Below are 24001 nucleotides of genomic sequence, written 5' to 3'. Positions count from 1 at the left end.
TTCGACTGATCTGAAGGGCATCTGACTGTTTTACATTAATCACGAGCTATACAGCAGAGGCTGAGAGCAAGTGGGCAGATACCCTGGTGGAGTAGCACTAAGGAGCTCTCATTATAATCATCCTGCCAAATCAAAAGAAAAACCCTAAGGCTCCTAATAAAGGAGACCACTGGACTAAACAAATTGAACAAGTAGCTAGACATGCATGAGCTTAAAACTACTGGCGTCAATCAGATTTTCCTGAGCCGCTCGGTCTGCTGGGTTCTCCGGAGCACACGCGGAGGGGACGAGGGACAAGGTGACACGTGGGTGCCAGCACAGCCCCGGTGCTGGGCAGCCAGGAACAGGGACACTGTGGAGCCACCTGCAAGGAGGCCTCATTGAACACTTCTCAAACTGATCCAGCACTAAGGAGAGGAGTGCTGTGAATGGGGACTCATCCACACAGGATATCTGAGCAGGCTTCCATCAGTTCCAGGTCAGGAGAGATCAAAGAAAAGTCTTGGAACTCATAATTCTATGAGTTCTCCAGGACACAAAAAAGGTTTAGTACCCAGAAGCTCTGCCCCCTTCTCACCTTCCTGCACCTGCTGAATGGAAGTCATTATATTAGTTATATTCCCTACTGGAAAGCAAAAAATAACAGTGGAGTGTTGGGTCATTGCTCTCTGAAAAAAATGCAGCTGGCATTAGTGAAAAATATGCAGAAATAGGAGAATAAGAAAATTGTAAATTTAGAAGCATTAGGTTTTTTTTGGTGTTTTTTAAGACAAATGATGGGTAGGTTCCATCAGCTACCACCCCTTCTCAAAAGCCATCAGGCAGGAAACCAGGATTTTGAGGTACTCCTCAAAACTCAAAATACAAATAAAACTGTGCACAAGAGTGAATACCCAAAGAAGAAAAAAAAATAAAAAAATATTAGGGCCAGAATTTAGTACAGCAACCAGGGGGAGACGGAGTTTCAACAGGAACAGATGGACGAGGGATGATGCACCTGAGAAAGCAGGTGAAGGCATCAAAGGAGAGGTTTTATGGAGAGAAATTCACTTTGAAGAACTGATGGTTAAAACACTGCCAGCTTTTGAAGTATTGGGAAATTTTACTTACCTGCACCATGACTATTGTCACTGGCTCTGTTCCCTGTCACCATCTGAGTGGTGGCAGCTTTGCATGGACCCTGCAGTCACCAGGGAGGAGGCAGAAATGGGGCTTCTCTTGCTGGTAATGCTTTGAGAAATTATTATTATTTATAATTATTTTTTAGTTAATTTCTCCTTTTCCTGTTTTATTTTCCTATTGCTTCTTTTTTTTTGTTTTTCAACTCCACACTGTAATAAATCAACATATAAATGTACTGGTTTATTTCCACGTGGAGTGTTGGAAGACAAATAGTACAAAAGATCAGTTTGGTCATTTACCATATTGGTTTAGCATGGTAATACTGTTGGGGTTTTTTCATTTCTCATTTCAAGACTGTAAACAAATGCTGCAAGAACAGATCAAATACTGCCTACCTAAGACAGCGCCTTGTGCAATGAAAACATCAAACCTGGTTTTTGAAGGCCAAACTGCGCCTCCTTTACTTTTTCATAGGGAAAACTCAGAATTTTGAATTAGCCTGAAATTTGAAACTACATTTTTGCCAAGCAGCAAAAGCAGATGCACCCTTAGCCACGCTAAATCACAAACACATACACACATGGAGATGAGGAAAATGCACATTAAATATGAAAAAGTATTCCTTTCAGGCAGAAGATAAACAACCCTACTACAAATTAGCTCTCGGCCCCGTCAGGTGTGAATCTCTCTTGTCAATACGTACCAAATTCCCTGAGATAGAACCACATGGTCATGAATTTTATTTCTCTCCTGCTTAATTCCTAGTACCACTCTCCCTTGTGGATTTACTCAGGGATGATTTACAGTGGGAAAGGTGACATTAAACACGTCATTGAGCATGCAAAGATGCTGCACTCAAAGCAGCATATGCTTGACTTTGTTAAAAGATGAATGCTGTCAACTCCACAGTGCCCACCAAGATCTGGCCTCCTTTTTCTTCCCAACAAACTTTGAGGAAGATGCAGACATGAGTCTTGACACTGAGAGAAATAAAAGTTAATGTATTCATGACATGATTTCACTTGCAGCCTGATTTAGCAATGTCTTGTCTAGTTTGGCTCTGCTGTTGCTTTTCCTAATTTACTCATTGCACAAAGAAAATAAATAAATAAGTGCACTATAGTCTTATTTATCCTTCTTTGGACATTTCTTTACCAGGCAGATGGTCAATTAAGAGCACTAAACAATGACACTGTTTTCTCTGTAAACATTTTTTTTCTAATAGCCTAACAAATGAGAATCTGTGCTGCCATACTGCTGAATACCATCTTGACTTTCTAATTACAAAGAACTGTGTCTTGATAGTAACAATTACAGCTGTAACAATGCTGCTGGTACTTGAACAATATAGTTGGAGGCAAAGTGCTTATCGGAATATTCACAAATAAAGGCTTACATTTATGCCAGCGCTGGAGATGGGAGGTTAAACAGTTGGGGGTGGGGAGGTGTAGAAGAAAGGTTGAAAACATTGGTTTAGTAGCTACAGATGTGAATTTGAATCCAATTACATGAAAAGCAAGGGGGGGGGGAAGCATGAAAAGATGCTGTTTCCTTCTGTTTGGCTAATCAATAGGTTAAAGGGTTAGTAAAATTAACATGTTAATAACATTCATTTTGCTATTTATGTACCGGTCATAGTATTTGCAGAGAATTATGTCTTGTGAGTAATCCACATGCTATTATGCCTGCTTTTTCTCTTTTTTGTCTGAAATGCTGAAATGGTCAGTATATTTCTTTCCCCCAGTGTGATGGAAATTATCTTCTCAAGTCTCTTTCTTATTTAACTTCTTAAATCCAACCCAGCCAAGGTTTGGGTGAGTTTTTTCCTTTTCTGAATGCAAAGCTCCATGTACCCCAAAGAAAAGGGGTAAGGCAGTCCCTGAGCTCAGCACAGATCTGATGTCCCAGGGGAGCACGTTGGCAAGCAGGGTGGCACAGCAGCATCCCAGAGGGAATGGGTTCCTAGGAGGAGGCTCATCCTCCTGCTCCTCCTGCTCCTTCCTCCATCATCCCTGGTGCCACAGGACCCCCTGGCACTGCTCTGTGCCCACAGGCAGGGTGGCTTTTGCCTCCTGCGCTCCCTCCCTCGCTCCCGTTCCCACTGCGCTCCACCCGCTCTCCGAGCCGTAATTTAGCCCACACTTATTAATCAGCGCACATAATTTGTCTCTAATGCTGTCAATTTAAGATGGCAACCTGACTTTTTTTTGGAGGGGGCAGGGTCAACAATTTAATGAATCTCGTCTGCATTTTAATTCAGACCTAATAATCTGCCTCTGGCAGTTTTCTTAGAAAAGCACAAGGTTTTCCAGGATTTTCTTTCATCAAATCCAGCACAATGGGATGTTTACCTTCCTGCCTTGGATATGCTCAGCCCAGGGTAAGTCACACACAGACCTACCCTAATCAAACTGGGACAAGGCCTAAATCTCCCGATTTGGCCTTTGAAGGGTTTTCCTGGGGAGGAAGGAGAAACTTGGGGCTGTGCAGTCCCTTTTCTGCACAAATTGGTGCACAGCTCTAGGCACAAAACCACAGACTTCCCTGACTCACTGCCCCTCATGGAATAACTTCACAAACGGTCAGAGCATCCAAGGCACAGCTCCAGAAGAGCTTTCTTTAGCTATCCCTATGCTTTTCTTTTTGTCCTTCCTACAGTAAAGTCCAGCAGGAAGAAGAAAGAGATACAGAAAGGAAAGAGAGTGCAGAAAATTCCATCCTCCTCATGAACCAGCATGGACGAGTTTGTCTAAGTGCCATGGCAGGAGGCTTGCACCCAATGGAGCAGCTCAGCTTTCCCTGGGTCACAATAAATAAAATTCCCCAAAGCAGTGGCTGTGGAAGCCCGTGTCAGATGTAACCGGAATAGACTTCGTCATTAGGAGCGCTGTGACTCTGCCCGGCGCTGACAGGAGCTCCTGCCTGGCTTTCAGTCACCGCTGTCACTCGCCCTGACAACGCGGGCACTTAATGTATGCACGGCACCGCTGCACACGCAGCTGCAACTCCCAGCACATTGTCTTGTTTACCCCTGCTCTTTTGTACCAGGGCGTGCAGTAATTTGCCTCCCAGTACCATAAAATTCCTCAACTTCAAAAATTTTGCCCTCATTTTGTTTGCCCTTAATAGAAAAACAACCCTTTTGCAGCCCTTCCACCAGCACAGCCACCGCACTCTGCAGCATCACAGACACAAAAATGTCACATTTCACATTTCCATCAGAAGTGCCTCCTATATATTTTTATGCATATCCTTCATCTCTCTCTGCCACACGTTATTTCTTCCCCTTTAACAGTTGCTTAGCATATTTTATGCCTTCTGAGCAGTACTAGAAGGGCCATTCCTGCAATGCACCTAAGTACAGACAGTAACAGCAGAGGGGTTTTATGTCCCAAATTACCTGCTAGTGCTGGCACCCCTGACTGCCAGCACAAGGTGCTCCTGAGCACCTACTCAGAGCAGCTACTGCTTCACAGACCTCCAACAGCTCCAGTCCAGTGGCTCTTCGAGTTTCCCATGAGGAATTATCTGTCATTTGACTGATTTACCACTCATATTCATTATTGTCCCCTCCTGCAAAACTCTGCCAGACTCAGGTGTCTGCCCTCACCACCCATTACAAAGCAGCCCCATCTGCCATACCATTAATGCCACTAAGCCTCCTCCATTTTCAAACCTAAGTTCCAAGCTGGTAATCAAATGAGACAGAAAACCAAATTCCCATATCCTGAGCTACCCCAGGTAAAGCGTATCATTTCCTAATACATAAGCATCTTTCTCTAGGAACTTAAAAAACCCCGAAGATAAAATACTTCTCTTAGTTCAGGCATCTCCCAAACACAGGGGTAAGGTCAGTAGAAAGATGCAATGGGAAATTCAGTGAAATTCTCTCATCTCAGTTGCAGGTCTACATTCAATAGGCTCGTGTTAATGCCCTTTGCTTTAGCTGCTGCAGTGTCAGAGTGATATAATCCAAGCAGAGTCACCTGAAGTAGTCCATAACACGCTACTTAGTTTAAATTCCTTTGTCTGGCCACAAATGTCCAGTTCTAGCTAAAAGCTTGAAAGTGAGACAAATGGTAAAATAGACACTTCAAGAGAATAAAATTGTGAAGTGCTCAGGTAGCACTGTGGAGAAGGGAGTTTCAATTCAGAGAGCTTTCCAGATGAAACAGACAATTAAACCCTTATTGAAAAGAGATTCTGCCACCCCCTTCTCTCTTTTTTCTTTCCCTTTAAAGCAAGGGGAAAATAATACTGGGAATTTAGAAACATGAATTTTTAAAACCTAATAAGCTACACTAACAATCTACACAATTCCCTTTTATTAAAATATTTATTTGGAAATGCAGGATTTGTGATGAGGGCAGGCTGGGTAAGCAGGTCTGAATGCTGCTTGTGCAGGGGGCTCAGTGGGACCCCCAAGGCCAGGGCTGTCCTCGGCTATCCTTGGCTCAGCCCTGGAAAGGTTCCCCTCCTTGTCCCTCCACATGTTGGAAAAGAACAGACCACAAATGGCACAGTGGTGAGGCAAGGGCTCATCTTTTCTTAGGAGTTTTTTGCAGTATTTTTGACCTAGCCCAGTTTTCTTCTCCCTCTGCCTCCCTTCCCTTATATTTTGGTTCCGTGTGACTAAACTCCAGCCTTCTCCCTCTTGCTCTCACACACAATGCTATTAAAATTAAATCCTTTTGTGCCACTTTCTACTTTTATTATAAGTCTTCAAGCCATTCTTGAAATCCCAAGCCAGTCTTTGTAGTCTTAGTTCACCTGAAGGCAAACTTCAGCACACAGTTTGCTTCAGATAAGGCTCCTTCTCCCCACCAGTACGGAGTTCACATCCAAAGATTGCCACATTTTGTGCAGACTAACACAAAATGACCACACAAAAGAAATGTGCGTGTTGCTTCCTTGCAACACAAAAACATGCACAATGTAAAATATAAAATAACATGAAAGGACTGCTCTGATTGAGGAGAATCAGCCCTGAAGGAATCCAGTGAAGAAATCAGTACTACACTGCCTCCCTGCACCAGAAATCCTGACTTGCATTTTCCAGGGATGAAAAATGCCTGAAAACATCAGTAGGCTCCCATATAACAACTCGATGATGCCTTCCACTCTTGAAGGAGAGGGAATTTAAACAACCAGACCCTCCACCACCACGTGCTCCTCCTGCCTAGGAAAGGTAGAGAGGATGGGCTTTACCTCATACTGAGCAAACCTTCTAACCATGAGCAGGAGTGCAAACAGGCGTTTCTCACCAGTCTCCCAAACCATCTCCAAGCCACACCTATTTTCAGCACCCAGACACTACTGTGATCTCTAAGTCCTCAGCAGGCTGGAAAGCAGTGACAGAAGTCTCAGTTGCTATGTTCATGACTAACACACTCAAGGATATTCCTCTGGGACAACAAAGATAACAGTGCCCAGAGCAAAACTGTCAAGAGAAAGAGGGAAACAGCTTCAAGGGAAAAAACCCTTAATATTGAACTCACCAGTCACCAAGTACTCATGCAAAAATTGCTTTTCTTCCTTTTTTTCTGAAAAATAAACTTTTCTTGGAACAACTGAAGGTAACATCTCACCACTGTTAATTACAAGCACATACAAAATGGGAGGAACTTGTCAGGGGAGAAGACAAAGATGGCCATGGAGTCAGGAGAGCAAACGTAGACCAGAACCTTGGGAATTGGACACTTCTTCTTTCCAGTGCTCAGGTATCAGATGAGCATTAAGATGTGAGGATAACAGCTGTGATTAAACAGCTTAACTGCCCTGAGCTGCAACAGTGCTGCCCTTTACCTGTCTCTCACAGAGACACTGCCAGGAAAAGGACCAGAAGAAGGGATTTGAAGGGAATGTCTCCAATTCAGGAACAATCAGCATGGAGCTGCAGCCCCCGGTGAAGCAAGGACCACTGACACACAGCTCCCGGGGGGAGCTGAATTTAGGGAGCTGCCTGCAAAAAGCCTGCACTACATGGGAATGGAGCCAATGTCCTGGTGAAACAGGAGCACAGCTGCAGGCACAGCAGTAGGGAAACCCACCAGGAGCAAGCACAGGGAAAGAGGCTCCTCAGAAAAGGGATGGTCAAATGCTGACCCTGGAGCTGTGTGAACAGCCTGTTCTCAGTCAAGCTCTGTTTGATGAAGTGGGGAAGGGGGAAGATTTAAAAGACTCATTTTGCAACAGAAAGTCATGACTGGGAACACCAATTTTCATACTGAAGCCCAGAAGGAATGACCAAACACAGAGATGTCTTTCCTACGCTGTGGATTTGCCAGGCTGCCTCGACTTCCCTCTCCTTGGGTGCTGCAGTGCAGTGAAAGTCAGGTGCTCTGTAAAATGAAAATGCTGCACAAGCTCTAGGTGCAAATGCAGCATGTGCAAAAGCCCTTTTATTCAAACTGTGCTACTTAACGAAGTGGTTTGTGAAACCACTTTTGAGCCTTCAGCAATTTTCCCTGCTTGAAGAAATCATTTTAGCATCTTCTTCATGGGCTGTTCATAGACTTCAAGCCTCCGAGTTCACCCCATGGTGTCACCTGCAAGGGCACTGCAGCTGGGGATCACAAGTACAGAACTGGAAAGTTCATTTCACTTACTGTTTCAGCCCCAGTACTTAATTCTGGGAGGAGGTGATTTTGCATCAGAATGAGACAAATCACAGATTACTTTTCAGAAGAGTTAATCTTCCTATCCATTATCTGGAGTAATTCAAAAAGCACAAAAAAATGGAACTGTTCTTGAAGAAAGAATTCATGTTCAGGTAATTACAAATAACAGACACATCTGGTTATCTTAATTGTTTGGGAATGTCTCAATTATCTAAGAATGTTTTCATAAGGACTCAGAGACAGTAAAACTTTCTCACGGCAGATTGCATTCACTGATGAGAGGAAATTCAGTGGAGCTAAAACACTGGAGCGTGCTTAGACCCAGAGAGCACTTTCAGTCCCGTTGCCAATGGGCTTTATTTGCCTCTAAAGTACGACAGACTATGAAGTGAGAAATGGGAAAGTCCCACATAGGCAGCAGCAGCCCCTTTCCCTGCTAGCTGCAGCTTTTCCAGCACTCCTGTGAAAATGAAGGTGTTTTTGTGTACTGATGGTTCAGCCAGAAAAACGACAGCAGAGATTTTTTAGACATCTGCCCTGAAGAGAGGTGAGTCAAGTAAAGGCCCTCGTCCTGCCTGAGGGCAGTGCAGGCGTTCGGTGGCTGGTGAGTGGCACCCCTTCCCTCACAGATATTTGAAGTGTCTCCTGCCCAAGGCGGGTTCATTGCAGAGGAGCTTGGAAGCTCCTGCAAACTGAATTCACCTGAACAGAGCAGAGGCTGCTCACCGGAGCCCAGAGAGGGGGACTTTTCAAACACCTCAGGCAGACCCCGGTCCCAGCAGAGCACAATGTTTCATCACGTAGACTGCAAAAATCAGCACTCGGCCACTGGGAATTACCTCCCACAGCTCCAAACTGTGCCTGTGTGCAGAGGGGTGGCAGCAAGGCAGAGAGGGGAGTTCTGCACTTTCCCCGGGGTGGCTGCGCCCCACTGCTGGAGCTGGGAGGGATTCTTACACGTCTGTCCCATAGTTCATCCCACTCTTCCACCTGGGCCACAGCCACCCGGCTCTGATCTTTCCTGAGAAGGGCTGGAGCAGCTCACAGCTCCCAGCCTGCTCGTGCCTAACCAGCACCTTTGTGTAGCAGACATGACTGGGGTGAAATGCTGTAACTGGAGCGAATGTCCCCCCGTGGCTCCTCACTCCAGCCAGGAGGGGTGTGCCGAGGCTCCACACAAACCCCAATCAATATTATTTATCTGGCTGAACGTGCGAGCCGGCCGCATCCCCTCCACCTAATGCCCACTCCCATCCCCTCCACCCTGTGGGTATCAGCAGGAGGGAACCTGATGTATGCTGGTAATTATCTGCTGCTGAAAAGAAGTGCTATTTCTCTTATTTTTGTAATGCAGATCAATGCACATGTCACTACTGAAAAGCTGTGTCATTTAGGATGGAGCATTAACTGCTAGGAATGGATTTTGAAGCTCCCCACTTGTGGGTGGAATATTTTCTGGAGGAGTTGAGCCTTTCGAATGCTGAATTTCATTTATCCCACTGCCTCTTTAAGAGTAGTCAGTGGAGGAGAGGGTGTTTGAGAAAGTGACAGTTTGTCATCTCCTTCCCCAGCGAACTGGAACTGGGGACAAAGTGGTGGCAGGGAAAGAAGCAAACTGGCACGGGAAGGTGAGTGGGGGGCATGGCCGGCTTTGCAGCAGCCCTGCAGTGGGATGCAAGGATGGAGACACCAGAGGACAGAGGGAACTCGTGGAGGACAGAAGGAAGGTGGTCCTGTGAGCAAAAAGAGGGTAAGGAACCCAGGGAAAGAACAGAAGGAAGGCTTGAAAAAGGGCAAAAGCTGGATGCTACACTTGAGAGAGGTGCAAATCTGGAAATCAACACATACACACGGACACCCACACACCCTCCTCCTGCCAAAATTGCTACCCAAGAGCTGTGCTAGCATGGACTATCCAAAAAGGGGCCATTTGATTTGCAGTGAGAGGGAAGAGTTTTCCAAGTTTCCTTCTATTTTTCACAGGAATGAAACAGAAACTTCTCTTGATACTTGCTCAGAAAGAAAAAACAAACTCTCCTTGTGTCCATCAAGCCCAAATAAAGAGAAGCACACAATGGTCACACACTGGGGTTCACTGTGGTTCCTCACCAAGAAAACTGCAACATCTATCAAATGGGAACTATCAGTTGACAGTCATGTAAATTATAAACTCCAGTTCTAACTGGGAATTTTTACTGACCTTTCTTTACACCTTAAGGACAACCTAGTCACCATTGAACTGCAAAGCCATGCAGTCACCCTGAAATGAAGATTTTGGCAAAGCAATTGCTCAAGTGCTTCTACTCTGCACCCAAAATCACGAACTGTTGCTTTGAAAAATGTGCACCTCCCTGTTCATGCTGCACCCTTCCTCAGCCACACAGGTGAGGGTGTGACAAACCTGAGACAGACTGAGCATTAATAAAACGTGACCCATCCTTTTCCCCACTTGTTATTTGCCACTGTTGAAACAGGCATTTGCCTTACTTTACAGCTATGATTTTTAGAGCATATGTTCACCATGTACAGCTCCTCTTTGAAAGTTCTGTTACTCTTTGGAATTGCTCAAAAATGTCAATATTCTTTTGAGTACTTGATATTTACAGTTTGATATTTAAAGTGTGCAATTTGTTATCTAAATTGCATAGCACACATCCAGCTTCCCGACTGAATGACCTAACTTTTATAAACCTTCCCAGCTTTCACAGGAAAAGGTTTTGTTTAGACACGAAACACCTTTCCATGATTAGACAAATATCAGCTACCTCGGAAAAGCATTGCAAAAAGGGTTATGAACAAAGAGCAACAGAAATTATATTTAGAACCCCACAGAGATGCAAATAGCTATTCCCTCCTTCACCTACAGCCCATACGTAGTGCCCAGATTGTTTTTCTTTTTTACTGATGTTGATTTTCTTTTCATACTCAGAAAAGAAGACACATGGCTAGTTTGAAAGCTGATCAGATCCCTCGTTCATTTGAAAAGCTTATTTCTAAATAGTACTTGCAAATATGTGATGAGCATAAATTTGGAAACTGCTGAAAAACTAGTTCTGTGTGTCATAACACAGGGTGTTGGGTTTTTTTGCTGCGGGACTGCAGGATGAGGGAAAGCCAAAGTCCTGCCCAAAACCCAGCCCGTGGTGACCAACCAAAGGAGGACCGGAGAAGCGGCATTTTCCTGGACACATTCCATGTCCCTTTTCACTCGAGCAGACGAGTATGTATGACCTCTTTGCAATGATTCAGGGTTTCAAAGCTGTCTCCTTAAGCCTCTTGATCACCACTTGTCCCTCCCCATTGACAAGCTAAGCACTTACAAGTTTTGAAGCCTCCTTGGCTCACTTTTAAATTTTCCTTTCCACATCTTATGCCAGCAGTTACCCAGAGGGAGAAAAAAACCCTCACCATATTCATCCTTCAAAAAGTCTAACTTTCACTCTGCTAGTCCTAATCCATTATCTAGGCCCACTAATGTGTACTACATCATCAGAGGAGCAATGCTCTGATGATGTAGTACAGCCCATGTACATGTACATCATCAGAGTTATATCCTTCTGATCTGCCTGTGGGTTTAATAAGCATTCCAGATGGCTTGCTATGCCTGAAGCAAGAATGGATAATCACACAGCTCTACCCTCAAAACAATAATAAAATAAGGACACAGTAGCACAGGGGCTCGTGCCTGCCAAAAACATTCAATAGACTGTATAATACAATAGTCCAATGTGATTGGTGAGGCACATTTATACCCTCGCTGTTCACAGGTGAAAGGGAGCTGGTTTTAAATAAAACAGAGGTTATGGATCTGTGTTGTTGTTGTGGGTATTTACTGGGGAGCACAGCTGTACCCCCACATTGCACCACACCCAGACAGGAGTGCACCCGGAGCCTCTCCAGAGCCATGCACAGCTAATCTGTTATCTCCTGGATTTGCAGGGTATCCATCAGCCCAGCTCCCAGCCATCAGGCACAGCAGCAATAAGTGTCACCAAGCCTTTCCTACCCAAGTAAAATTGTTCCTTGGTGGGGTTGCTTGCAGCAAGCAACGTGAGTGGTGCACGCCTGCCTGCCGGCGCTGCGACAGCCCTGCTGCCACAGCAGAGCTGCTCCAGAAATGGCATTTCCAGCCAGACACCACTGCCCCTCTCCTGCCACGCTGCTGTGCCACTACCAGGCAAAGCACAGAGTGCTCTCCATCAGTCCCAGCGTTATCTAAATACCTGTAGCTTTAAAGTGTTTGAGGGGGAAGGACGGTGTTTCTGTTTTGGGCTTTCTGAAAAGGAAAAAAGATGTGCACAGTACAAAAACGAAGAAGTTAAGAGATGGAAGCTCTGTTCTCTCCCTCACTTGAATGAGGGCAGGAGGAAGAAGGAGAAGCAAAGCAGCCCTTTGATTCAGCCCCCAGGAGTGCCCTCTCCAGGAATCAGATCTGCAGGATGAGACACAGGCACAGTGGCACTCACCCTGTCCCCAAGAGTGGAGCAAACCCTCAGAGCTGCTGAAAGATGAGTTCAGGGATGCCTGGCAATCAAGAGAATTTTCGACATGAACTCTAGCAGGGATGGGATTTCCATCTAGGGTTGCAGAGAAAGACCAGATACCCAGATAGGCACAAGTAGGAGGAAAAGGTACCTCATCCCGACTCCCAGCAGATTTAACTCGGAGGAGAACAGCTCGTTGACGTCAGCCATTTAGCACGCTGATGGGTATTTTTTTCCCTGGCCAAACAAGTGGGTTCTACTTCAGCTTTAACATTAAATGCTATTAAATGAAATGAATACAGCATGTTTCCATCGTACGTGTTGCTGGAGCTGCTGTGACAGCTGAGAAGCTGCTAGGCATGATGTGTCAAGAAAATGTACCAGGAGAAAAGTACATGGAGCTACTGTCAGAAATACAAGCGGGTTTGAGAATGGCATCTCGGCTTCAGATGCTGCTGAAATTATTTTTTAATTGCATCTGTAAACCCAGGCAGATCTTTAAGGGTTAACTGCACACAATGTAATGAATTCAATAATGATGAGTTAAAAAAGGTCTAATTAGCAAGTAACCACTTTATTATGAAAGGAAATGGTAATGAATTTAATAGCTCAAAATCATTAACAATATTTAGTTTGCTGGTACTTGTTCTCTATTATCCTCATTAATATGAACATTTAATATGTTTTAAAATGGATTTGTAATACTTTCTGTACCACGAGGTTACACTGACAAAAAAGAGTGTAATTATTCTGTTAATTGTAATCTCTGTCTGTTTGTGCCCCAAATAGTAGCATATTTAGGTGTTAATAAAAAAAAAAAAAAAAGGAGTAATTAAGGGAGGGAAGTTTAAAAATGTAATTAAACAAACTCTAAAATTGCAGGCTGAATCACTCTGAGGAAAAATTTCTGGAAGTGAGATCTCTGAAAAACAAGTTTCTTCTACTGAGATATTTTCTCATTAAAAAAGAAGAACAGAGAAAGAAAATAGAAGCATTACTGTTCTTTATCCACAATGAATATTGAAATGGTCCTTTCTCAAGCTGGAGGGGGCTCAAGAATGGATATTCTGGGACATGTGCTTGTGAGCAGAGTGTCTGGCAAGTGAAGGTGCTCTTTGACACTGCCCCACGAGTGTGAGATCATGAGTGTGATCTCCCCATGTGAGATCCTGTGGGGATCCATTACCTGGTTGCTCTTAAGACACTCAAACCCCGTAATTCATCTCACAGAATATCACATCAATCATCCAACCCTCCTCAGAGCTCCTGAACCCGTGCTTCCAAATGGAAAGATCTTCATTTATTGTCCCAAGCTTGCTCTTGCTGCTGGCAGTTTGATCCTAGTCCCCTTTTTTTGCACCCACCTCTTCCCACTGCATCAGATTTTCGTGGCTGATTGTTTCCAGTCAGGTCCCTCTACTGAAACAAATTCAGTGCTCAACCTTCCTTAATGCCAGAAGGTTTCAGAGTGGTTTGCTCTGATTCCAGCCCCAGCTGTTCCCAAGTCTCACCCCGTGCTGGCAGGCAGAGCACCAGGAAGGAAGGGAGGGCAGAATCCCTCCCTCATCCCTAGGGATACTCCTAGGGTGCTCCATAGCTGGGTGACCCAGCACCTCCCAGGGCACGGTGGGGCTCCCCACACAGCACTTCCCATCCTGGAAAGCGACGTTCAAGGCTAATTCAAGGATAATGCCCACAGTCACAGGAGGTATTGGCATTACTGCTCGGAAACTTTCCATAGCAAATCTTTTTTGAATCTTTGTGGTGGAGGTGGATGCAAGGTCCATTTACAATGGAACAGCTAAGGCTGTTCCTGTGTCCCTGTCACTGCTCATGCTCCAGGACAGGTGTCCTGGCCAAAAACCCTCATCCCGTCCACATGAGCAGTCAGCTCAAAGAAGACCATTCTGTGTCTAATTTTTATTATCTAAGAAAAGGAACTGAAATAAAAATGGTGAAATTAAAGTGAAGCATCTCATTTGCCCACAAATGACATATTTCAACTTTCCATTTTGTAGAAAAAAAGTTGTGAAGGATTCTTTTTTTTTTAAACTTATTACAATTTCCAATTTTTTTTTGTGAATTGCCAGTGAAGAGAAAAATATGTGATTTGCAGAGCTCTAAAAATAACAAGTTAAAATAGTTTCTGCCTCTCAAAGGAGGCCTCTTAGTCCTATAATTTCTCCAGATTTTGCCTTTCAGGATGGGTATTTTAAAGAATGATATAATGTCATTTCTATAAGTATCGTCTCGTAATCTGCTGCCTCTGTTGGAAATATAAGTTCAGAGACAGCTTGAGCAGAAGAAATACCAGCTCACCCAGCTATACGAAAAAAAAAAATAAAATATTTTAAGAAGAGGAACAGGATGTGTATTCCAAAGGTGAGCAAACAGTGCCAAACATTTTTGAGAATCTTTCTTTTGATTTTGATCTCTGGCTGCCTTTACAGCTCTTTTGTGTTTGTCTACTGCAAACATTTCAGCAATGGCTGTTATGGGGGTGTTCATTCCTAGAAAGAAAATTTTAGAAAGAACACTGGGGCTGGAAGGGTGTGTACAGTACTTCATTCTATAAATAAAACGTACCAAGTGTCCAGTCAGAACAAAGCAGCATTGCTAAAATTGCAGATATTTACCTTTAGCCAGTTAAGATGAAACAAAAAATTTAAAATTCTTACAATTATTAAAAATTCAAGTTACTATAAAAAATTCAAGTTACTCAAGTAAAAAGAACAATCAATCCATCTGCTGTCTAATGCATCTGACCCATCACATTTTTCATTTGTAACTGAACCTGATGATGTCTGCTCAGCAGGGACCTCTCTGCCTCCCATACCCAGGTCTCACTGAGTGCAGGGATGCAGGAAAAGGGGTGGAAAGAGAAGATGGGGAGTGGGGCCTCACTGCCAGAGGGGACCTCACCACAGAGCTCTGAGGAAAACCACTGCTTCCCTGATCTCCAAGATTAGCCCCTGTTTGTCCAACAGCATCTGGGGCCCAGGGCAGTGGCTCCCAGAGCAGCAAACATTTGTGGGCTGCAGAGAAAGAGGAAGAGGCAAGTGCCAGATGGAGAGGAAAAGGAGGCTAAAAAGTGCTGTTGTGCTGGGAAAAGGAAGAAAAGGGGGTGAAAAGCAACATTGTATTTCAGGAACCATTTGCAGCGTTTCAAACAGACCTGGGATGTGCACCCTGACTGTCCATTCCCATGAGCCAAGACTGAATCCATGCAAGGCAGCAGTGGGATTGCTCTGGTTTGCAAACTCCTTCAAGGTTCAGAAGCAGGCAGCACAGAACACAGCAGGCACCTACAGCCATGCACGTTTGCTATTCAACCTGGCAACAAACCTTGCCCCAAATTTGTGAGAATTTCAGGAAAGGGCCTTGAGATTTTGCTTTGGAAAGCTGGACTGCCCTTCCTGGTTTCCTTCTCATGCTCATCATGACAAGAGATGATCATGTGAGAAAGTTAGAAAATATTGAAGGAAACTGAGCTGGTCCTTGGACCTCAAGTTCAGTTGGAAGAGAGAATTTTTCTTCTTGGTAATAGTGAAAACAGATGCAACTAGAGCCAGAATGTCTCCCTCTTTCCACAGAGGAAAAATGGCAGTGAAAGCCAAAAAAAAAAAAAAAATAAAAGAAAATAAAAGAAAATAAAAGAAAATAAAAGAAAATAAAAGAAAAAGGTGGTGCCAGCAAGCCTCTGCTCTCTTCTGCAAAACAAATAAGAACGGACATAACATTTCTTCTCTGTGTTGAGGTTTTATTGACTGGAATGTGGGTTTGTATCATGCCCACCTTTGCCTTGCAAGTGCACAGTGAAATGTGTGGTTTGCAGGAGGAGAACAGAGCTTCTCCCTGGCAGGCAGGGCTGGTTCCCAGAGAGGGCTGCCAGCTGGCTTCCTCCAGGAGAATCCTGGCAATTGCTTTGCTCATCCTACCCAAAAGGAGGACTGCATGGAGAGATGAACCTTTCCCCACAGAGACATAAGACTATCTCCTCATGAAATTGCAAGAAAAGTTCTATTGCAGATTGGGTGACCCTAACAGAATTAATCTCTCTGCTCTGGGAACAACAGTGGAGAATTTGTCATTTACAGTCATTTTGGAAAATAAACATCTCCTCCCTAGCTTGGGATGCCTCTCAAGCATGCAGATCCTGACAGCTCTCCAGAAGATGTGGTGCCCTAAATGGCTGCTCTTCAGGGATACCTGTTTTAAAAATGGACTCTCACAATTCCCAGCCTGGATGGTCTCAGCATTCCAATGGCACAAGACAGGGGTTTTTAGCACAGCACAGTCTCTCTGTACATATTTCCAAGCAAACAGCTGTTGCAGTAGATAGGGACAGGAGAACCTTCATCTCCACATCATCAGATTTATTGTCACCACCTACCTTAGGTCTAAACAGCCTGCTCATTTTATGGCTCACAAACTTGGGTTAGTCATTGATCTCTCGTTGTGTGTAGAAAATCCTAAAGTTTTCTGGCTCCCACTCCAGCCTTTGCTAACACAGATTTCCCACTATAAATTCAAGTGATCCATCATCTGAACTCTTACATAAGCCCTTTTACTTCCTTCTCACCCTTTAAGTCATAGCTACCTAAGCCACAAGTAAATGACAAAGGTTTTGGTAGATCCTGAAAGAAAACTGAAAGATTCCTCTCCCCCTCTATAATTTCTTGTAAACAAAAAACACTCAATCAAGACTTGCTTAAGGCTCAGAGGTACATTTAACACCCAACAGCATGAAGCAAAGGAACAATACAACTGTGCATTTGGCAGTGCACCACTGCAATAATTTCCAGGGTAAATGATCTGGCAATTTTAGCCACATGGATAATATCCAGGCCAAGGTGGCTAAATTCAGCCTGGCCTGCATCTGACTGAAGAAATCTGTCACACATCCACAGACACAGAGATGCACAATATCCCTGACTCCACCCATGGCACATGCCAGCCTCCATCCTTTGGGTTATCAAGGCTAATTGTGAGCCACCAAAAATACTCTGACATATTTGCATGGTGCTATCTCGTGAGCTGTGACTGATTTTACTGAAAAAGAACCCATAAAAACAAACAAACAACAACAACAAAAATTTAAAAAAAAAAAAAAAAAAAAAAAAAAAAAAAAAAAAAACCAAAAAAACCCAAAAATACAACTTTAGGAAGGAAAGTAAGGCCATAAAGTTGTCTAAGGCAATCAATCCAATTCTATTCATGTCTAATCTTTCTTTGCACACTGGTCATTATTAACTTTGTCCCTTTCTGGGCACCCAGCAGGGCTTTTTCAGCCTTGCTGTCACCTTATGTATAAGCCAGGAGAAGGTGGGAACACCCAAAGGACATTATCCTCTTGGAAAGGCTGTAACACCACTCTAACAGCTCTACCCATGGCAGAGCAGACCTTCCTTTCCAGATGTAACCCTGGGCAACCCCACTGCGAAAGGAATCTCTCATATCCTTGCCCTTTGTTTTGGCTGAAACTCTTGCCTCAAGCAGTTCCAGGTTTTGGTCCTTGCACATGGAATTACTGTGAGCAAGGGATGTGTTCCCTGAGATAACACGAGGATGGTGGGACCCCACACTCACTGGAAACACGGTTTAACTTTATCTCATGTATTAAAACCATTGAAAATGCATTCCCCCCCCAAGGAAGCACAATGTGCACATCCTTCTGCTGCTCACTGGTGCAAACACATGGAAACGCCGTGGTCCCACCACCTACCACCAAAGCACATCCTATCAAATTTAATAGGCCATTACCAGCTTCCTGCTGCCTCCTTCAGCCCCCAGGGGAACCCACCAGTGACTCACAGGGCATTTCCAGAGACTCTGTGGAAAGCCTTTCTCACCGTCTTTGTAATTCCAGAGGCTTTTAAAAGAATTTCTTCAAAGCCCTAATGCATTCCTTTACCTTCCAGAGCTTTGATAGTGTAGGTCTTCTCCACAAAGCCCAGCAGGCAGGGGTTGTGCTCCTGGCTCCTGAACCAGCAACCCTGGCTGCATTCCTCAATCCAAGTTTTAAACTTTTTTCATACACTTGTTATTTGCAGGGTATGACATGGGAATGGACCTGGCTGGTGGCAAAAGCTTGCATTTTTTCTTTGAAAAGGTCTGTATTAACAGATCAAAATACTATTGGGGTTTTTTAAAATAGCTTAAAATACGTATTTTTATAGTAAATACAGGGCAGTGGTCCAAGCCTTCCATAGTCAGTGAAATGAGGCACTTTTGAAAGATTAATTTGGTGCCATGACCTTGACTCACTCTCTGTACCCAGAGGAAAAATTGTGAATGTGTCACACAATGTCTTTTAACAACTTTTATGTCTCATTTTAGTCCTGCATGGTATTTCGATATACATCTCTACAAAACATAATACTATACCATACACATACATGAAATTCACAAAGGCATCCCAAACACTTTTGCTTCATTTCCACATTCCTATACACAGGGCAGGAATTTCAGCGCTCTCTTGGTGCAATCCACAACAGCCCATCCCATAACCTGGCTTTTGTTGGTAGCCTCCTAAAAACATCAGTCTGCATTTATGAAATCAGAGTGGAAGGAAAAGCTCAGCTTGTCCCAAGCACTACTTCACCTGGCGTTTGGGTGGTCTCAAGCCAAGACCATACAGAAAAGGCTGCAGAAAAACACTCTGTTTAATGACATAAGCAGTGTTTTTCTTGAATCACAGGCAGTGGAAATTTTGTCTCTGACTACCAGCAGTCTAGGCTGAACACACATCAAAAAAAGAGACTGAAAAATATGTTTTTTGGGGGGGGGGGGAGACTGCAACTTGTCCACTCACATTTTGGCTTTTTAGAACGCTCCTGACAATGTCTGGCTGTTTGCTTTTCCACTAGGAAGCATGGGAAAGCAGAGAGCTCACGTGATTTGAACACCTCCTGTGCTTCAGTTTTCTCCTTTTTCTCTGCTCTCCTCATCTCTTGGGGTTTTGATCCACAGAAATCTTTAGCAAGGTTTATTTTTTCTACCTACAGAAGCTTTACCCATTAATGAAAGACTCATCTAGTGAGTTGACATCATCATGTTTTCATAACCTACTATTCCCTGAATCACCCTGGTCCTCAGCAGGGATTTCTTTTTGGTTTGATAAAGCTAGTACTAAGATGAACATGCTACCTGTGACAGTAAATTAGTTCCTATTTAAAGTTTCTGATTAAGTTTGGATAAGCATCCGGAGAGGGTTTCAAATGCAGGGTGAGAAGCAGTTCCAAAGAGGTGGAAGCACAAAAAGGGACAGTGTTCCTCATCTATGCATCCACACATCCCTCTAGGGGAAATGCCTACAGTCACCCCCACTTGGATGGCTGGAGACAGTCTCTACCAGGGCACATTTTAGGAATCTTGCAGGGCAGTATCTGTTCCAATGAAAAGCAATCAGACTTCTTTACTTCCTTGAAAGATGCACTGTTTTATACAGTTCCAACACATTGGGTCTTCTCTGTGCAGACACTCAGAATCCTGGCAAACTTGGCCAAGAAACACTCTTGTTTCCAAGAAATGAAGGTTTACAGCTACTAGCACAGAGCCATGCAAGAAAAAACAAAAAAAACCCTAAAGACAAACCCAAAAAGCAACAAGAGCACAGCTCCTCAGTGCCCCGCTAGTGTCAGGCTCCAACAATTCTGTTAAAAAGCAAAGGGACAGTGCAGACATACCCATCTCAATTCTCTCATTTTAAACCCAGTCAGAATCAGCACACTGCCAGTATCCAAAGGTGCAGACCTTGCTGCTCTAAAGCTCCTAGAGCTGCATGGCTCTGGGAAAGGACAGGAACCATAAAAAGCCTTAGCTGGGAGGCAGCTTTAATGCTCGTGTTCAGGCCTCTAGTAAGTTGTCCCACAAAATGTAATGAGACCTCCTGCTTAGCCAGGGCTCTGATTTCCACAGTTTGTGCCTGCAGCACTCTTACAGTTTATAAGCCATATTAACTCACCTCTTGCACTGGGAGGTTGGGGCAGTGGCACACTGTCTAATAATGGAACATATTTGTTAATACTAATAGACATTTGTAAAACTACCACATGCCCTCAGCCTTCAAGTCAAAGCACAGGATGCTTGCTAGGCTTGTGAAATGTATGATGTAAAACTTGGGATGTTTTGGTTACAACATATCTCATTTATTTTTACTGTCATCACCCTCCCTGGCATATAATACCTGCTGCATGCAGAGTGAAATATTGCAGATGTTTTCAAAATAATTCTGGGCTGGTGGAGAAACCAAAAGGTCTCTTGTGCGTAAGGTCTGGTTATTTTCAATTCCAAACAAGTAGGTAACAAAGTTTCTGTGTGCTGGTACTTTAAAAGGCCCGGATTCCTCTGTGCTGACTCACACTTGCACTGCCCACCCAAAAACTCACCTCTGAGAACTTTGACAGACTTCAGCCATTTTGATACCCTCAGGATTCAGGAATGAAGAGTAAAAAGATAAAACTAGTTTTAACTGTTCATTAGTTTTTGGTACTTCACATAATTTGTGCAATGGCTTCAGGGGTTTAATTGAATCACTTTTCCCACCTTGTCTTAATTTTAATTACGCAGCAATCATTTTTACCAACCTGTGCAAAGGAGCTATATGAAAATGTGACATATGACAATACACATTTACCTAAGCTCTAGGACTGCTCTGACCTACAGGCAATTAGCTACTGCCTCCAGCACTCAAACGACCAATTAAAGAGTTAACAAAATGCCCTCCAAATCACCTACATGTTCAGGTTTTTGGACTGCCATGAACATTATACTTCAACTGATATAATTTTTGACTGACTGATTTACTAAGTCTGCATTGGCTAAAATTCTTACAGCCATGCCTGTAAAACTGAAGAATCAGGTTTTATGAGGTGCTTTCATTGTCATTAAAGACTATCCCACCTTAGCCCTTTCCCTAACAAGACAATCTTGCAGCAGTCATTACAAAATGTGATCCCAGCTTGTCATCAGGGAAAAAATGGCTTGCTAGGTCAATGAGGACTGCACTAAGTTCATCTCAAGGATGTAAGACATCCGTCTGCATGGCTAGCAGCCAAGAACAAAAAATTTAAAGAGCCACAAAGGAATGGGGGTTTTTTTGAGACTTGGCTCCCAAAGTTTTACAGGTAGCCCATTCCAGAAACCCACAGAGATTGAATCAGTAGTAACAAATGGATACCTTTGCATCTCTTCGTGATTTACAGTCTACCAGTGAGCATTTCACTGCAGACAACAGATCATCAACAGCCTGAAGTGCACAACACAAATGACCCCAAGACAGACAATTTCAAAGAAAAATGCATTCAGATGTGTGCTTGCATGGGAATAAGAGAGATCCAGGACACTGCTAATTATACCAGCGGAGGGAGAAGTGAAGGTGGTAATCTGCCCAGGAAATGCCGAGTTCAGTCCCGTCCCCAACAATAACTCAAGCTGTGGGTTTTTATCTCCTTTCCTCCCTCCCTCAGCTGGCAGTGGGGTTTAACAATAGCCCTGACACGTGTTACACACGGTGCCACAAGGACTGGCGTTCTGAGAGTGCTCTGGAAACAACAAATGGTCTGCGTGACCACCGGAATCTCACATGTTGGTTAACATTTCTAATAATATAGAAAGGTTCTGCCTTTTATGAGCAATGTGGTTTCATGACGGTATCTCACAGGCAGAGGCTGAGTTGCAAATCATGATTCCATGCGAGGAGAAAGTGACTCTACAGAGAAAAATGCTGATCTAAGAGATTGGTGCAGACCTGAGACTTACTTGCAGATCCTCAGCTCAGGTAGTGCTGCTTCTCTGAAGCTGACTGACATCGGACTTCACACCTGGAGCAATCTTTTCTGGGCTGGAACAGAAAGAGTGTTACTGATTTTCCTTCTCTGGCCACAAAGACCCCAGTTCTGCCCAGATTTACAGGTGAGGCCTCGCTGGCTTTGCAGGGCCCAGCAGGTGCTGCTCTCCTGAACCTGAGGCACGCTGAAAAGCCAGCCCAAAAGCCACCCCAATCTTTGGGATGCCACCAGAAACTGAAGGTAGAGCTAAACAATCCAGAATGGAATTTCTTTTCCACTTTGATTACTAAGACAAGGCACATGGGGCACGTTGGCCACACAGCTTCACTACACAGGCATGCAGGGAGGTGAAGGGAACAGCACGAGAGAGATGAAATCACCCAGTGACTTGGGGCTGCTTGTCTCCCTTCCACCACGTGGGAAACCAGAGTCTGGCAACAGCAACCTCAGTGCTCCTGTTTTCCAAGCCAGTGGCTTCAGGGAGCATCATGGAGGTGACATTCTGGGCATTCCAGGGGTTGGGGAAATCAATATTGGCAATGTGAAGGACACTTGATGACAGAGTCATAAAAATAGTGTTTTATCAGTGGAGCAGACAAGAGGGAAAAGAGGCAGTTATTAATGGCCAGGTACAAAACCCAAAATAAATATATTTAAATAACATACCAAAAAACCCAACTAACCACCACCAAAATCAAAAATAAAGACAAAAGCACCAAAAAACCCCCAATAATGGCAAAACAAACCCAAAAAATTAAAACAAACAAAAAAACCCCAGCCAACCCTCAAAACTCCCAATGCATCATTTGTTTGACTACATTTTCCACAAAGCCCAGTGAATGAGAGTGAATAAAGCAACTGTTTGACACCCAGAGCTGCTTTGCTTTGAAAAATATGGAGACAAAGTTAACAATGAAGAGTCGGGATTCCATAGGGTTGTTTATGTATGGAATACAGGCAAATGCATATGATTATGTGGAAGTGTGTCTGTGTGTAATGTGGCATTAACACCAATTCTTACAGCCTTATGAAATGACATATTAAAAAGAAAGAGAGGAAGAAAGGAAAAGCAAGCTAGATTTTTTACCCTCTTTTTACAAATATGATGCAGTTTACAGAAGCAGGGTCCTTTTTTAGGAAGAATTCTAAATGCATCATTCAAATATTGTTTGAGCTGAATACATGATATACATATCATGAATACATATAATCACAGCACGGTCTTTTGTGGAAGTTCTGAAAATAGCAGTGGAAAAAGCTGACCATGAGTTTCCATCTAAGGATTTGCATTTGGTTAACATGTGTGAACCGGCTCCATTCATCCCATCCTCAATGGGAACTCTCCTGCTGCTCCAAATGGCCAAGCTGAAACGTTTGGCCTGGATGGCAGGAATCCTCTTGTGGGGCTGATGTCAAGGACAGCACCTACCAGGTGAAACTATGGGAAGGAATTGGGGAACTCCATCCTGCTGAAAAACAGAATTATGGGTTACGTACCATAGCAGCTACTGCATTTCAAACTGCTGGCAAAACACGTGGCAAGTTAAGTTGTAAGGTATCTGCTGATTTTCCTAACCTCTTCCCACCAGCTCCCCCATGGCAGGAAAGCTTAAGTTCACTGAGAAGGCTCAAACTTCCTCCTCTCCATCTTCAACCTTGCAGGATGTAGCTTAGTTTCCCTCCCTTCTCCCACTGCAGAGTGCTGGGAAAACAAAACAAAACAAAACAAAAGAGATAAATCAGAGGAAGAAGGGCAATTAGGTGGGTGAGCTTCAGAATCTCCACAGCCCCTCTCTGCTCAGCTGGGAAGAGGGGAGGTCTGTGCTGAGAGTGTCCGGAGGTCAGAGGGGACATCCCTGCCCCCTGCAGAACCTGTGGGAGCAAGGGAAGCTGGAGGATGCGGGAAGGGTGGCAGGAAGGGCTGAGTGCTCTAAGTAGCATGTTTCCTAGGAAACCTTCGACAGCAAATATCACATTAGTCCTG

General features: G+C 44.0%; 1 long non-coding RNA gene across 1 annotated transcript in view; it reads right to left on the bottom strand.

Moving 5' to 3' along the window:
- Nucleotides 1–23712, bottom strand: part of LOC148224149 (uncharacterized) — a 39373-nt gene extending 15661 nt beyond the window's left edge. Inside the window, exons 1-2 of the long non-coding RNA XR_015802076.1 lie at nucleotides 23515–23712; nucleotides 21989–22070 (exon numbers count right to left, since the gene is read on the bottom strand). This is a non-coding gene — a long non-coding RNA (uncharacterized LOC148224149). The remainder of the gene's footprint in view (nucleotides 1–21988; nucleotides 22071–23514) is intronic.
- Between the last annotated feature and the right edge of the window lie 289 nt (nucleotides 23713–24001).

Source organism: Sturnus vulgaris, chromosome 3, assembly GCF_052056855.1.
Source record: "Sturnus vulgaris isolate bStuVul1 chromosome 3, bStuVul1.hap1, whole genome shotgun sequence".
Classification (NCBI taxonomy): domain Eukaryota; kingdom Metazoa; phylum Chordata; class Aves; order Passeriformes; family Sturnidae; genus Sturnus; species Sturnus vulgaris.
The sequence above is the reverse complement of the archived record's forward strand: the minus strand, read 5'-3'. Positions and strand labels throughout refer to the sequence as shown.